At 49.2% G+C, this 16,444-nt stretch overlaps 1 protein-coding gene across 2 annotated transcripts in view; it reads left to right on the top strand.

Moving 5' to 3' along the window:
- MYRIP (myosin VIIA and Rab interacting protein) overlaps nucleotides 1-16,444 on the top strand; it is a 1,544,915-nt gene that overhangs the window by 1,351,443 nt on the left and 177,028 nt on the right. The window lies entirely within an intron of this gene.

The following is a 16,444-nucleotide window of genomic DNA, read 5'->3' as shown; positions in this document are numbered from 1 at the left end:
AAACATTAGAGGAAAAACCACAAACAGGCCACATCATCATAGAGTTCACAGTTATGTTGAATTCAACGTAAGTGCTCATGGGTTATGTAGTTTAAAGTTTTTCTTGGCTGCTGTGATTTCTAAGTAAAGAAAGAAATACATAATCCTTTGTTGTTTCTGACCTTGCTTCTTACAAATGCATTCCACGCCAACAAAGAGTCTAATTAGTTCCCTAGATCGGTCACGCAGATTGATTAAGCATTAAGTCCAAATGTTATCTTTCCTTTGAGTGGAAGTAGCACTCTTTCTGGGGGGAAAAATATGGTATTTTTGATTTTTAATTATATGTCATATGAATAAAAGAATTTGTTGATGCACTCATTAATTAATCATTGGTGACTCAGAGTTCAGGAAAGGGACATACAGGTTATTAGCCAATTTATCATTAACATTAAGAAAACGCTTGAGACATCTTGTTTACAGATGTATTCAATTGCTGTAGTAATCATTACAAAAACCAAATACTAATTAAAAAAAATAAAATAATCACATTTTAAGGATCAAACAAAACAACTAACAACCTTAAGCCTCCATCATAAAAGTCTTAAGGAATATAGGAAGTTAAGCAAAGCATCGGCCATGCTAGGAAATCCTACAAATGTCTGGACAATAGAAACAAGAAAAATTCATACCATGATATTATGTAATTGAGCTGTACTGATATGTTACTACTAACCACTCAGACTACTGATTTGCATGACACGTAGCTATTGCCTAGTTCCAATTTATTATGATTGGTTAAATGTTGACACATACAGCGAGGAAATGAACATGAAGTAAAACAGTGCGCAACTTTGTAAAGTTACACTTCTGTCCTGCATCAAGGAAGCTTGAAAGTTATTTAACAAGGTCAGTAAACTTACACCATAATTGCATTTGAATTTTGACAATATTTCTGAAACGGAATGAAACATGAACATGCACGACTTGCTCCCAAGAAAATAAATGTACAATTCAATCAATCACAAGATTTGTAAAGCGCACTACTTACCCGCAAGGGTCTCAAGGCGCTGAGGGAGAGGAGGGGGGGTTGCCGCTACTGGACGAATAGCCAGGTCTTGAGTCGTCTCCTGAAGGTCAGCAGGTCTTGGGTCTGTCGTAGGTTGAGGGGAAGGGTGTTCCAGATCTTGGCGGTGCAATGGGAGAAGGATCTGCCTCCGGTGGTGGTTCTCCGGATGCGCGCAACGGTGGCCAGGGAGAGGTCGGCGGAGCGGAGGTGACAGTTGGGAACGTAGAAGGAGAGTCGACTGTTGAGGTAGGCTGAGCCGGTCTTGTGGAGTGCCTTGTGTGCGTGGATCAGGAGTTTGAAGGAGATTCTCTTGCCGACGGGGAGCCAGTGCAGGTTTTTCAGGTGGGGGGTGAGGTGGCTGTGGCGTGGAATGTTGAGGATCAGGCGTGCAGAGGCGTTTTGGATTCTTTGCAGTAGTTTGATGAGCTTGGTCGGGGCTGCTGAGTAGAGGGCGTTTCCGTAGTCGAGTCTGCTGCTGACGAGGGCCTGGGTGACAGTTCTTGTCATGTCTGTCGGGATCCACCTGTAGATCTTGCGGAGGGTGTTGAAGCAGGAAGAGGAGACTGCGTTGACTTTCTTGGTCATGGTGAGCGTTGAGTCGAGGATGACTCCCAGGTTGCGTGTGTGGTCGGTTGGTGTTGGGTGTGCCCCTAGTGACGAGGGCCGCCAGGAGTCATCCCAGGCTGATGGTTTGGAGCCGAGGATGAGGATCTCCGTCTTGTCTGTGTTCAGCTTAAGTCGGCTGCACTTCATCCAGTCGGCGACGGCTTTCATTCCTTTGTGGAGGTTGGATTTGGCGGTGAGAGGGTCCTTGGTGAGGGAGAGGATCAGTTGAGGGTCGTCGGCATAGGAGATTATGTTGAGGTTGTGCTGTCGGGTGATGCGTGCGAGTAAAGCCATGTAGATGTTGAACATTGTCGGGCTGAGGGAAGATCCCTGTGGTACGCCGCAGATGTGCTTTGGATCGGAATGGGGGGAGGCGGATGCTCTGGGTTCTGCCAGAGAGGAAGGAGGTGGTCCAATCCAGGGCCTTGTCTCGGATCCCTGCGTCGTGGAGGCATGTGCATAGTGTGTGGTGGCATACAGTGTCGAAAGCAGCGGAGAGGTCCAGGAGGATGAGGTCCCCCATCTCGCCGTTGTCCAGCAAGATCCTGATGTCGTCTGTGGTGGCGATGAGGGCGGTCTCGGTGCTGTGGTTGCTGCGGAATCCTGGCTGGGAGGGGTCCAAGATGCTGTTATCTTTGAGGTAACAGGTGAGCTGTCTGTTGACGATCCTCTCGATGACCTTAGCTGGGAATGGAAGCTGGGAGATGGGCCGGAAGTTCTTGAGGTCGCTCGGTCCGCCTTGGGTGTTTTGAGTAGGGCGTTGATCTCAGTGTGTTTCCAGCTCTCTGGGAAGGTCGCGGTCTCGAAGGAGAGGTTGATGACGTTGCGCAGGTTGGGGTGCGATGGAGCTGCTGGCTTTGTTGAAGATGTGGTGTGGAAAAGGGTCTGATGGGGAGCCGGAGTGGATTGTGCCCATGGTCTTGATTGTGTCCTTGGTGTTCACATTGACCCAGGCTGTCAGGGGGTCGTGGTCGATGGGGTGCGGCGGGTCTGATGTGTCGGGCCTGTTGGGTTCGTCCGGGAGTCGAAGTTGTCGTGGATGTCGTCAATCTTGCGCTGGAAGAAGGTGGCGAGGGAATCACACATGGCTTGCGTCGGTGGGATGGCGTTGGCGTTGGAGCTGGGGTTGGAGAGTTCCTTCACGATGCTGAAGAGCTCCTTGCTGTTGTGTGCGTTGTTGTCGAGGCGGTCTTTGAAGGAGGTCCTCTTGGCGGACCTGATGTGGTGATGGCGGTTGCGGATGTAGTTTTTGTGGGCTTTGCGGCTGTCCGGCGTCTTCTCGCTGTGCCATTTGTTCTCCAGTTACTGGCAGGTGCGCTTGGATGCTGGGAGTTCCGGGGTGAACCAGCTGGCTCTTTTGCTGGTGTTTTTGTAGGTTGTTTTTTTCAGCGGGGCTAAGGTGTTGGCGCAGTCGTCCATCCATCGTCTGAGATTGTAGGCGTTGTCTTCGGGGTTGGAGGGGTCGGTGGGTAGGCTGAGTGCGAGGTTTGTCTGGAGTTGGTCTATGGTGACTTTGCTCCAGCATCTACAGGGGATCTGTAGGGTGCGGTGGTGTGCGGCGGGTTTCCCAAAGGTGAACTGGATGCAGTGGTGGTTGGTCCAGGTGAGTTCGGAGGTGTGGCTGAAGGATATGTGGGAGCTTGAGGAGAAGATGGCATCGAGCGTGTGTCCGGCGATGTGGGTCGACATCCTGACGAGCTGTTTCAGTCTGAGGTTGGCGAGGTTGTCGATCAGGGTGGAGGAGTTGGTGTCGTTTTTGTTCTCCAAGTGAAAGTTCAGGTCTCCGAGGAGGATTTAGTCGATGGAGGTCAGGACGTGCGTGCGGATGAAGTCGGTGATGGAGTCGCTGAACTGGGGTCGTGGTCCGGGGGGTCTGTAGATGAGGGTGCCTCTTACGGTGGTGTTGGGATCCATGTGGATCTGGAAGTGCATGTGTTCGGCGGTGCTGAGAGTGTCTGGTGCGGAGGATTCGTTTATTCAGGTCTGTGTCAGGGATGCGACGTCCGGTGATGAGGTGTTGAGTAGGTCCCAGAGCGGGTGTTTAGTAGGATGCACCGGAGATGGTTGAGGTCCTTCTTGGCGGGAGTCTCGGGGTCTCCGAGGCAAGTGAAGCTGCAGTTCCGGCAGGTGATGGGACCATGGGTGCGTTTCGGGGTGGCTTTGAAGCAGGTGGAGGTCCGTCCTGGGTTGAGAGCGATGAGGGTGCTGCCGTCGTATCGGAGGCGGTCTTCGTGGCGGATGCGGGGGCCATGGGTTCTGGCGCTGGGCCCGGTCCAGGCACGGACGGGCGCAGACGGGCTTGCCTTAGGCACGCCTCCGGCGTGCCTTCGGTGCGGCCGCACAGCGGCCGCCATATATGGGGAGTTGGGAGGGAGGAGCAGCTGGGAGGCAGGGACAGCGAATGGTCAGCGAGGGGGGCGGGGCCGCAGGGGACACAGCCGCGGGAAACGGGAGGGCGAAGGGGTACAGAAATCAGAAGGGGCACAGGGGGGCACAGAAGGAAAAACAGTACACAGCAGTGGGGGAACAGAATGGAAGTGCAAAATCAGTGGAAAAACAGTGGGGGCACAGAATGAAAACAGTGCACAGCAGTGGGGGCACAGAACGGAAGGGCAAAAACAGTGGAAAATAGTGGGGGCACAGAACGAGGACAGTAAGCAGCAGTGGGGGCACAGAACGTAAGGGAGAAAACAGTAAACAGCAGTGGGGGCACAGAACGGAAGGGCAAAACAGTGGAGGACAGTGGGGGCACAAATGAAGAGGGGCAAGACAGTAACAGTGATGCTCACAATGACAAGAACTTACCTACGGTCTACCACTGGCCACCAGGGATGAGGCGCAGGTGGTAGTCTGCGGGTGGAGGAGGGCCTCAGATTCAGCAGCAGCAGGGGGCTGGACACACAGGTGGCGCTGTGCGGATGGGGGGGGCGACCTACCCAGAGGTCAAGGGTCGCTCACCTCACCACGCAGCGGCCGCCATATATGGGGAGGTGGGAGGGAGGAGCAGCTGGGAGGCGGGAGGCAGGGGCAGCGAATGGTCAGCGAGGGGGGCGGGGCCGCAGGGGGACACAGCTGCGGGAAACAGGAGGGCGAAGGGGTACAGAAATCAGAAGGGGCCCAGGGGGGCACAGAACGAAAAACAGTGCACAGCAGTGAGGGCACAGAATGGAAGGGCAAAAACAGTGGAAAAACAGTGGGGGCACAGAACAAAAACAGTGCACAGCAGTGGGGGCACAGAACGGAAAGGCAAAAACAGTGGAAAACAGTGGGGGCACAGAACGGAAGGGGAAAAACAGTGGGGGCACAGAACGAGAACCGTAAGCAGCAGTGGGGGCACAGAACGTAAGGGCGAAAACAGTAAACAGCAGTGGGGGCACAGAACGGAAGGGCAAAATAGTGGAGAACAGTGGGGGCACAAATACAGAGGGGCAAGACAGTAACAGTGATGCTCACAACAACAAGAACCTACCTACGGCCTACCACTGGCCACCAGGGATGAGGCGCAGGTGGTAGCCTGCGGTGGAGGAGGGCCTCAGATTCAGCAGCAGGAGGGAGCCGGATGCACAGGTGGCGCTGTGCGGATGGGGGGGCAACCTACCCAGAGGTCAAGGGTCAAGTAGTGACAGAATATTAAGAGACTTTCTGAAGTAAGGTCACTGCCTGATTGGGTACCACAGGACTACTATTGTGTTCCTTTTTCTAAAACATTAAACTATTTTCGATTTACCTTTAGGCTTTTGAAGTCCCACTGTTGGTGGATTACTTGGGCTTCCGAAAACTATCTTCAAAATGCCCTGCTCCACCAGCTTTTCAGTCACAAGTGCAATCCCTTTCTCAGCTTCACACGAAAGTCTATATTGAAGAGTGCTTGGTAACTCTACGTTTGATTTAATCTTAATCTGAGCTAGCTTTGCACTTAATTCAACACCTCTCTTTTTCTGTCTGTTTTAAAGCTGGAGGTATGTTCTGTTCTGTAAGAACTCATAATATAATACTTTTCACCTTTTGTAATATCATTATGATTCCAGCATCAGGATCTTTTATCTGAATGAAAACACCATCCATGTACTTTACATATAAAATCTTGAACTAATAGATTTACAAGACAGGTCTCACTAATCATAAATTTGAACCTTGTTTTAGTAAACCATTAGCTGATAACCTATTAATGACTGGTTTATTTGAAATTCCTACTACTGGTCTTTTCCTGAGAGGGGTAGGTTTGGAACTTTCAGTCAAACTGTGGAACAGGTAGTTCCAGTATCAACCAAACCAGATAATAGATGGCCATTTATTTCTCCTTATGCGAATAGGCCATTCTGGTCTACCTTTAAGATTGTACCAAGAGTGTAAGCCTCCTACCTCCTCATGCGCCTTCACTGTGTCTGACTCAGTCCTTGAGGAATTCCAAGGGCAACTACCAATTGTGTAAACTAATCTCTAATTACTGATATTTTAATTGAGGCTAAGCTATAGTTTGTTGAACTCGGAAATTTTGTGTAAACCCTACCGTACTTTTCTGCAAATGTGCTTACTCAACTAGAGCTGAAGGCATCTATTTTCTTTTTTTTGTCAAAAATATTTTTATTGGTTTTAGAGATAAAACAGTACAAAAAAAACAAACCTTGGCAGGAGATACCAATGCATCGTATAGGCCGAGAGTTACTGAAAGCTAAAGTATCATATACAGTTTTTGTACTAGGACACGGCAAGCCCATAATGTTCTAAGCATGACCCTCCCAGGTCTCCAATGGTCCCTGGATATATCAATTTCAACAGGGTCTCGTGGAAGGTCATAAAAGATCTTGATCTTCATCCCTCCCCTCCCCCATAACTCACCAAAAGAAACACAAATACACAAACTATGGTGTCACGGTCAAGAAAAGTTCAAGTTTGGTTGTGGGTGAAGCAGGTCTATGGAGAGAGGGGGCCCCCAAATCCCTGGGACCCCCCCTCACCAAATCAGGGGAGCCAACGGAAGCTCTAGATATGAAAGAGATGGAGTGCTCTCAGTCGTGGCCCACTTGCAAACAAAGGCAGACTCTCCAACAGATATTCAACCAGAGGAGCCCAAACATAGTCGAACCCCATCCTGGAGTCTTCCACAATGTCCGCCATTCTTTCCATCGCCAGTGCGTGCCATAACCTGGTGTGCCATTAGGTAAGGGAGGGGGCCTCCACCTTCTTCCATGCAGCCGCCACAGCCATCTTGACTGCCCCTAGGCACAGCCACCTCACGGAGTGATCCCCCTGCGTTTGGTGCTTCAGGCTGGGATCCCGAATCCCCAGGAGAGTGTGTTCTAGCGTGTCCGGAATTGGATAGCCCAGAATCAGTTTGATTTGGGAAAGTACCTCCTTCCAAAATGGCTTGATGCGCGGACAGTCTCACCAAATGTGCCTGAAATCACCCAGAAGCCCCTCCAGCACCTATATGAGGAATTAGGGAAGATAGTGTGTAGCTTCTGAGGGTGTAGGTACCATTCATACATAATTTTATAGTGGGCCTCCCTTATAAACTTAGAACGATTGTACTTGGGGATGTCCCTATAGAGGGAGGTCCATTGTTTCCTCTCCAATGGGGTGGATAAGACTGAGTCCCAGAACCTTTGGTGTCTAGGGGTGGGGTGGGATCCCAACGCCCTTATGAGTGAGTAAAGGAAAGAGATGGTCCCCTTTGTGGAGGCCCCTGATTGGGCAGATTTTTCAATTGGGAGTAAATCCCTAGTGGCGGCCTGCTGTATCTGCGGTTGTAGGACCCAATGCTTAAGTTGTATGTAATGATATTCTTCAGCACATATCGCGGTGGAACACGAAAGTATGCACCCCACCCCCCTTCTTTCACTTATATCCTCTCCCAGACAATATACCTCCAATTTGGAAATACACCCAGCGATCTGCACCTCAAGGGCCTAGCACACACTAACAAAGCGAGCACACAAACTTCCGGCATATGCGCCAGCACTTCCCCTTCGACATCACCCACAACTCAAGGTGACACAGGAGCAGAAACTGGCACAGGAACTACACGAGATGGGACTCCGCACCATGGGAGATATTTTTCTGAACAAGGAATACATATCGCAAGACGCTGCGGCCTTAAGCTCGTATCAACCCCCCCTTAAAAGTTTTCGCATATTTGCGTCTACATATGGCGATCAAAGCCTTGTACCGCTCCTTCCCGGTCGAACCACCAACGTTTAATGCGCTGCAGATACTCTTGACATCCACCATGTGGCAACGCCTAGTTACTAAACAATACATTGCGTCACAACATGAACAGTTCCGCGCAGCGAATAATCCCCTAGCTAGATGAGAGGCAACATTGGGTATAACCATTCCCAAAGAAGACTGGCATTTTGGGTGTATGCAATTACAACTGCTCACGTCCAACTGCAACCTGAAAATCATACATTTCAAGTTCATACACCAGGTATACTATACACCCAAGCAACTGCATGCATATGGACTTAGGGTCGATGACCGATGCCACAGATGCCATGCCCCCAAAGCAGACTTTTTACATATGGCGGGGGCGTATACAAAACTCTAATCTTACTGGCAGGGCGTCACTGACACTCTCACACATATGCTGGGGGAGCGTATTCCAAATGCACCCCTGATGTGCCTTCTGGGCATCTATAAGATTAAACTGGCGCGTAGACGTACGTTCTTGGCGGTAGCACTATTGCTGGCTAAGAGAAGGATTGCAATGAAATAGGGCAGTAAACTGACACCGAAGCACACAGATTGGGTCAAGGACATGTCGTATTGTAAAACACAACTAGACACGTATGCAGAAGACATACCCCAATCCTCTAGACCACGAGATTTTTGGGACCCACTAGTGCAATACCTTCTCTCTACAGAAACAGAGGACTGATTAAGAAAGTTGGATGGCTCTCAGGCATGTTACGACGTAGGAGGTGTATGACTCATCAAGTTCTATTGGCGGGTGATAGAAAGACCTATATGCATATATATATACCAGATGCCAGACCAATGTCCTTTGATCATTTGTTTCATGATGATATAGGTGTACTATTCCCTTTTTTAAATGTACAAGTGATTACAACTGTAAATTCAGTGTCACTAAAGGCGGTAACTCGATGCATGTTAATGTAAAAACTTACTGTGTGCACTGTCATCGCAATTATGTGTATATAAAATGGGTACAATTGCACTGTTTGACTGACCACGTAAAAAAAAAAAATTATATTCTTCAGAGGACTGGTGATGAAAGATTCCTGCACATTCCGCAAATGTCATCAATTTCCCCTGCTCAAACAGATGAGAGAGCATGACACAGCCACCCTCTCGCCAAGCCTCGAATGACCCCTCACGAAGCGCCGGAGGGAACTCTGAGTTGAAATGGATTGGAGTGTAGGGGGAAGGGAAGGTAGTAAGGGGCGCATATCTAGCTAGCTCGTCCCAGGCCCTTGAGGTGGTAGCCGTAGGGGTACTGATATAGGCATTGCGTGGTCAATTGTGTTTCTGTTTCCACAGGAGGTCCCAAATTGTCCTGCCCACTATTTATCGATCTATGTGGAGCCAGAGTTTTTCCGATTCTCGGCGGGACCACTCCTTGATCACTCGAAGTTGGGCTGCTCTGTAGTATCCCAAGAAATTCGGCAGGGCCAATCCCCCCTCCTCTCTTGACCTGGTTAACAGGCAGTGGGAAAGTCGAGCTCTCTGCCCCAGCCAAATAAACTTAGTAATCATTGTTTTCAGATCAGAAAAGAGAGCCCGATTCACTGGAATAGGTAGTCCTTGAAAAAGCTACAGCAGGCGCGGGAGAACGTTCATTTTGATGGAGTTGACTTGCCCTATCCTAGGTATGGGATCTCTTTGTGTGTGCTTTGGAAAGGGGATGCTTCTTCAATAATCCGCATGGACTCCTTAGGCACAGTTAAGTTTAGGAGAAAGAACTTCTAGAGGTTCCCCTTAAATCCCGAGGCCTGTTCATATGAGGCAAGCTCAGATTGAATGGCTGGGAGAAAAGATTGTGGCCTCGTGACTGAAAGCAGCACGTCATCTGCGAAGAGAGACATCTTGTGTTTGTCTGTGCTGAACGGGTTCCCCCTATGTCTGGATTGGACCGAATGCGTTCCTCAAGAGGTTTAATGCTGAGCGCAAACAGCAAGTGGGATAGTGGGCACCCAGCCTGGTCCCCCAGGAAAGTTTAAAAGGTTCCAAAGCAATCCATTCACCAAGACTCAGGAACTTGGAGCGAAATAATTTGCCCATACCATTCTAATGAAGGTCTCATTAAAACCAAACCGCTGTAGTGTGCGAGTCAGAAAGTCCCAGTCAACCCGATCGAAGGCCTTCTCCGCATCTAGCGAGAGAAGGGTCGCTGGTATGCCTTTCCACTGTACCTTCCCGATAATGTGTACTACCCTCCGGAGGTTATCATGAGTTTGTCTCCCCATGATGACACCCGCCTGATCCGGCTGCACGAGCATCAGCATAACATGCTCCAGGCGCGAGGCCAATATTTTAGAGTATAACTTGGCGTCCAGATTCAAGAGCACTATAGGCCTATAAGAAGCGCAGCTAGTGGGGGTTTTCCCTGGTTTGGGTATAACTGAGATCAGTGTCTTCCCCATAGAAGGAGTCACCCTTTGCATGCTAGCCATATAGTTGAAGAGTAACATTAGACGGGGGACTAATTCTGGTGCAAAGGTACGATAGAAGTGGGCATTGAGACCATCAGGGCCAGGCGCCTTTTGGAGCTTAAGAGAGTCTATTGCCTTTTGGACCTCTTCAGTTGAAATAGGTCTACTTAAGTCTTCGTTTGTGGAGGCCGGGATCTGGGGCAGATCTAAAGCCTCTGGGTAGTGATCCTGTATTTTCGCGTCCAACGGATCTGCGGTATACAGGGAGCGATAGAATTCCCCAAAAGCCCTTGCTTTCCCTGTTTCGTTTTGGTGGGAAATACCCTTCCCATCTACAATGTGCTTAATGTATTCCCTTTCCTTTCTCACTCACAGTTGGCGCGCCAATAGGGTTCCCACCTTGTTTCCCCCTCTTAGCTGCGGGTCTGCAAACGCAGGAGGGTCTTTTCCGCCCCATTGGTGAAGATGGTCTGAAGCTTCTCCTTAACCTGCATAACCTTACATAGGGATTGGATCGAGTGGTTAGATTTATTCTCATTCTCGGCCTTTCGGAGCTCCCCCTCGAGAAGAAGACGTTCCCCCTTGCGTTTTTTTTTTAGTGTTGCATCTAGCTCGATGCACTTACCCCGGATAACCACCTTGAAGGCGTCCCAATTGTTAGACACTGAGGTTTGTGCTGGATCGTTAAGGTCAAACTACTCTGTGATTGCCTTTCTCAGCTCATCCCTAAGAAGCTGATCCCTGCAGAGGAAGTTGGGGAAATACCAACTGACTAGCTTAGAGCGTGGGGTGGGCCACTTAAAGACCAGTTCTAGAGGGGCGTGGTCAGAGAGGCAGATCAGTGCAGTAGGGACCCCGACAGTGTATGGAGAAGGGACTGACTAATGAATGCGGGATTGATCCTGGAGCATGTCCTGTGTGAGTGCGAAAAGAAGGCATCGTCTCGGGTTGTGGGATGAGCAACCCTCCAAGCATCCAGTAGCCCCAACCCCTGTAATGATGCCTAAAGTGATTTGTTAAACACCCCTCCTGCCGCTCCATGAGAGTGTGTAGTGTCAAGGACAGGGTCCCACATCAGGTTGAAGTGTCCTAATAATAAGGCTAGGGAAGAGCTCAGAAAATCATATTTCCCTGCGTTGGGTGCATAGATAGTGGCAATGGTGCATAGTCTTCACTGTAGTTCACCCCTGACCATTAGGAACCTCCCCTCCTTGTCCGTTTTAGTATTGTGGTGGAGCAATGGGACTGAAGAGTGAAAAAGAAGAGCCACCTCATTGTGTTTAGTGTGTCGAGGAGCAAAAGATCTGTGGATAGGCCCTATGTTTCAGTTGTTCCTCTTTACGTGGGAGGTGTGTCTCTTGCAGGGCAGCTATTTTAATCTGATGGACAATTAGGAATTTCCAAATCCGTTGCCTCTTGTTAGGGGAGTTAAGACACTTCACGTTCCACATTAAACAGTTAACCCCCATCAATCACCGCAGGACGTGTCAGCATGCCTCTCAAACTGTGCCTCTGGAATTGTTATTCTCTGCTCCCCTCCCCCTTCCACCCCACCCTACCCCACCCCACCAAAGCAATGCAAAATAATCGCAAAGGGGACTGTGACAGCAAAACAAATTGAACAATAACAGATATAAACCATAACTTTGAGCTCTGGGGTTCTCATTCACATAGAAGAACCTAATTTCGAGCGATATCCGGGGTGGAACAAATTCCGCCTCCACGGCCCATGAAACAGCTACTCAGGCACTCATGTAACATTAGCTAATGAAATCTTTAAGGGACGATGATGGCATTAAACTTCCATCTACCCCCCCCCCTTCAGCCTCATCATGAGAGTCGGAGTGGCTGATGACTGATTTGTATGCGCCCAAGGCTCCTGCAAAAGCCTGCCACCCTTAAATCTATCTGGGTCACTCGGGCGAAACCAACCCTTGTGTGCGATATAAATCGAGGTCTTCATCAGCCCGTCGTGTTCTTGCCAGCTCTCTGCTGATGCAACCAGGGGCCCCCTCCCTGCTTCTTCGATCTTGCCTCAGCCTCTGCTCCTCTTGTTTCTGCCGCCTGCGTCGGGGCAGGCACCTTGAGTGAAAAAGCTATGCCAAAGGGGTAGGTCCATCGTTATTTCACCTTGCGGTCTCATAAGGCTCTCATGACCGGTCTGAACTGCTGGTGCCGAGCTAGTGTGGCTTGGGCTACATCTTGAAATAGCGAACACGTTTAATTCTGGAATTACACTTTGTCAAGGGCTCGTGCCTTCTGGAGGACCAACTCCTTAGTCTTGAAAGAGCTGAATTGTCAGCACGTCCCTGGGTTTCTTGGAGTCTCCCGGGGCTCGAGGCCCCACCCTGTGAACCCTTTCCAGATGAACCTCCGGCTCAAGAGTCTCCCAGCACCGTCGGGAAAAGCCCCACCATAAGGGCCTCCAGATCTAAGCCTTTGCATCCTTCCTCTAGGCCCCTCACTTGAATTTTGTCCCAGCGGGAGCGATTCTCAAGATCTTCGCATCCGAGCACTGTGGCTTTCAGCTGAGCCTGTAGGTCACCAGATTGGGCCTCCAAGGGCCACACGCGGTCCTCCAGCTTCTGGTATTTTGCTTCAAGATCTAGAGTGTCGGGCCCCGATCGAGTCGACATTTGTTTCCAGAGCCACCAGCCGGCCCCCCATTTCAGCCTTAAATGCATCAAAAGAGGCCCCCATATCAGCCTTGATATCGTCTCTCAGCTCTTGTTTGAATTCTCGCAGCGAGGCCATCAGGTTTCCACGTGTGAGCACCATGTTTCTGTCTGACCAAGCTGCCTCCTCACTGACTGTCCCCTTGTTAGCGTGGGAAAAGAAGCTGGAGACTTTTGTGGACTGCGCCTTTTTGGGTGGCATAGGGACTCGTGCCCACTGCTTGTCCGGGGCCTCCCCACAGCAGAAAAAATCAGGGGGAACCTGGAATCCGCACCGGCACTTTGATTCTGCCCCACTGACTTGCTTGAGGGACCTCCCTGTGTCGGGTAACAGATGGTCAGTGACATTATATTATAAGGGTTTGCTGGGTCTGGAGACCCCTTTACTGGAAAGACAGGCGCTCAGTTTGGGTGTTTTGTAGCCACTTGCAGTTTTCAGCCGGGGACCTCTCCATGAGATGACAAACCGACGTCTGGTATGCGCCTTACTGAGGGCAGGCCCCGCATGTCCCAGGGACCACTACCACTCTCCAATCAGCTTCTCGATGCTCTCATGTGTGGTGAATCTCCTCGCAATCGGCCCCCGTACTCAGCACGGCATCCACTCACCATCTAGATGACACCACATCAAGGCAGCGCCTCATCCCAAGGCCTCATGGGAACCCCCAGACTGGCGCCTCAGCTCCTCTCTGTCCATTTGTTTGGGCGCCCACCCCACATGGGGCCTCACACGAACTGTAACTGCGGGTTGGGGTATTGGCTGGCCCAGGGCCACCCCAGGTGTGACTCCAGGTCGCGCGGGCCGGGATCTCCACAATGGGCGAGAAGCCTCCAGCCGGGTGCCCCCTCACAAGGCTGTGTACAGGTGCCTGACCAATGACATGTTGAGGTCAGGCACCGCTTGTCCGGGATTATTCCAGCTTTCTCTCACCGGTGTAGGGCATCCCCCTCCCGCTCCTCTCCGTACCTGGAGTGCGAAGCGGACCACTCTAGCATCAGCCTCTGCTCCGCAGGGGGCTCCCCTCCATGTCTGGGGGTCTCAGCAGCGGGAGTGCGTCTCCTCCCGTGGGCGCCAATGTCGCAGGGCGCTACCCCCTGTAGGCAGTTCCAACTCCCTCTTTAGATGCTCCCAGGACCGCATCGCACATCTCGGCGGCCCAGCGCGGTGATAGCCGCCATCTTGTCTCGTGCCTGAGGACTCCCACGGCATAGATGCTGCTATGCCGCACGCATCGCCCGAGTCCCAAATACCGCTGCCCTGGAGCCCCCGCACATCTGGGTGCCCAAATGGATCGGGTGACCTGGTGTCGAGGAAGTAAGTGCCTCCAAAATCGTATGTGTGGCTGGGCCTGGAGTCGAGCCGATCGGAATTACGTCCGGTCTGCCATTTTGGTTAGCCACGCCCCCCCATAGATTTTTTTTTTTTAACTGTTTCTGCATTGAGGTTGGCGGGGTTGGGACCATTGACTGTACAACTCTATTTTGTGTCATTGGATTCATATTCTGTTGCATATAATTACTCTGAGGTACCGTTTGAGATTCATTAACATATTGCCTCACATTAAATCTATTTTTTTTTCTAACAATGACTTCCTTTACCACAAATGTAACACAAACCAGATCTCATCATACCATTGTTAGCATTGTTTTAAAACCCCTGACTCTACCTTTGAACCCAGTTCTACCTCTTCAAGAATCCTGAAGCTGCATGCCACCTCCTTATGGTACCAATCCTTGCTCTCCATGCTGAAAGCATTCATTCTGTGCCAACCCAATTTCTCCTGTGACAATGTCTTTTCAGACTCACAATAATCACTATATTATTTTGAAAAGGCCATTATTTCATCCAGCGATTCTCCTTGCCACCTCATCATATTCTGTTGAAGCTGCAAACTCAACTCCAGAGGCAAACCCATCACAAAGGTTGAAACAAAACCCAATACGCGTTCCATTCCACTCACTGTATGGTCTATAAATCTGCATCAATCTCTAAAACAATGCATGAAATTATTTGTCTGCATTCTGTGTCGTTCTCATGATTTTTTAAAAAGTTTAGTTATTTTGCTGATATTTTTCCTTTCAAATGATGAATAACTGCATGATTTTTATCCATAACCAGTTAAAGGCTCAGAAATTAGACTATCTATTTGTGGCTCTTCTTCTGGCCACTTCACTAGCTATTTACGATCACTCTACGAATTCTTCAGTAATTGAAAACAGTGCATCCATATCTGCCCATAATACTTTCGACACAGTAACAATTATGTTCTCTTCTGAGCACCATTTTTCAGGCTCATCTCTGGAAGATCTTTTGCGAAAGTCCACAAATCCTTTCTGAACCCAGGAACATGAACTTAAGTAGGACCATTAATTCCTGGTACTTCTCAAAGTGGGAATTCTCATTCAACAAAAACATCCCATTCAGAATCATGCTTTCATTTTAGTTCTCAGTGGTTTTGTATTCCAAGGGTTTCATGCACAGAGAAAAATATTTTTCCCTGGGAAGAAAACGTTAATTTAAAAATATGGTGAAATGTAACTTTACATAATTGTGCTCGGTATACAACTGTGCATGTGTCAGTGGCTCTCTATTTCCACAACTGTGAAAGAACAAAAGAGTTCCAGGAGTGTGCATGGAAACTGTGACCGCCATAGATCTATAGGAGTACCCTGGAAACATTTTGTGAATTACCGACATGAGTAAATCTACATCAATGCAAGGTTGTAAAACTCTGGGCGTAGATTTGCTCATATTTTAAAAAACTGAAATGGGGCTTTGTGTGCACTTAGATTAGACTTGGATAACAAAAAATACTGGCCCTTACTCACCAAAAACGTAGTAACTCTGAATCCAACCAAATACACCTGTGTATGGATGGAAGAGGTATTCCCAGGTGTACACCTGGAAAGCAGCACCTAACTTAGGTTTGAATGTGTACTTCTAGGAATCTCATGGGCCTTTTCTAGAGGCGTCTTGTGGTATCTTTAGTGAATAAAGAAGATGCAGGAACACCGCCATAAGTTGCACGTTGGGTTGAATCACCTCAGCCATCAACCGGTAAACATCAACGGGCTTTTCTTGGAATAAAGAGATCACAGTATTCTACACATCAAGCATTCCACATGGAATGTTAAACAAGGTTCTACAAAGAACCTAATACAATGTCACACGTCTCTTTCCCATTTCTGGAGTACTACACACAAACGGATTACAGCTTCCAGTGCACAAGCACATATTTCTTCACTGGGAAAACATTTTCCCCATGAAGAGAGAACGTCTATTACTTTGCAAGCAAGTCTGGATGGTGTTACGTTAATCCTTGGCTGTAGGAAATCTCCAATAATTTCTAAGGTAGAAAGGTTTCAGAGAGGGGTTTGAGAATATTCACAAATGTACATGTGTGTGGTTGTTCCAAACAAAATTATCCACAAACATACATGTCAAACGTCCTTGGAACGCCCACTACCCACCACTTGACTGGAATAATAGTGTCAGTGGA

Source organism: Triturus cristatus, chromosome 10, assembly GCF_964204655.1.
Source record: "Triturus cristatus chromosome 10, aTriCri1.1, whole genome shotgun sequence".
In the NCBI taxonomy this organism is placed as follows: domain Eukaryota; kingdom Metazoa; phylum Chordata; class Amphibia; order Caudata; family Salamandridae; genus Triturus; species Triturus cristatus.
Note: the sequence above shows the minus strand (reverse complement) of the source record. Positions and strands in the feature narration are given on the sequence as shown.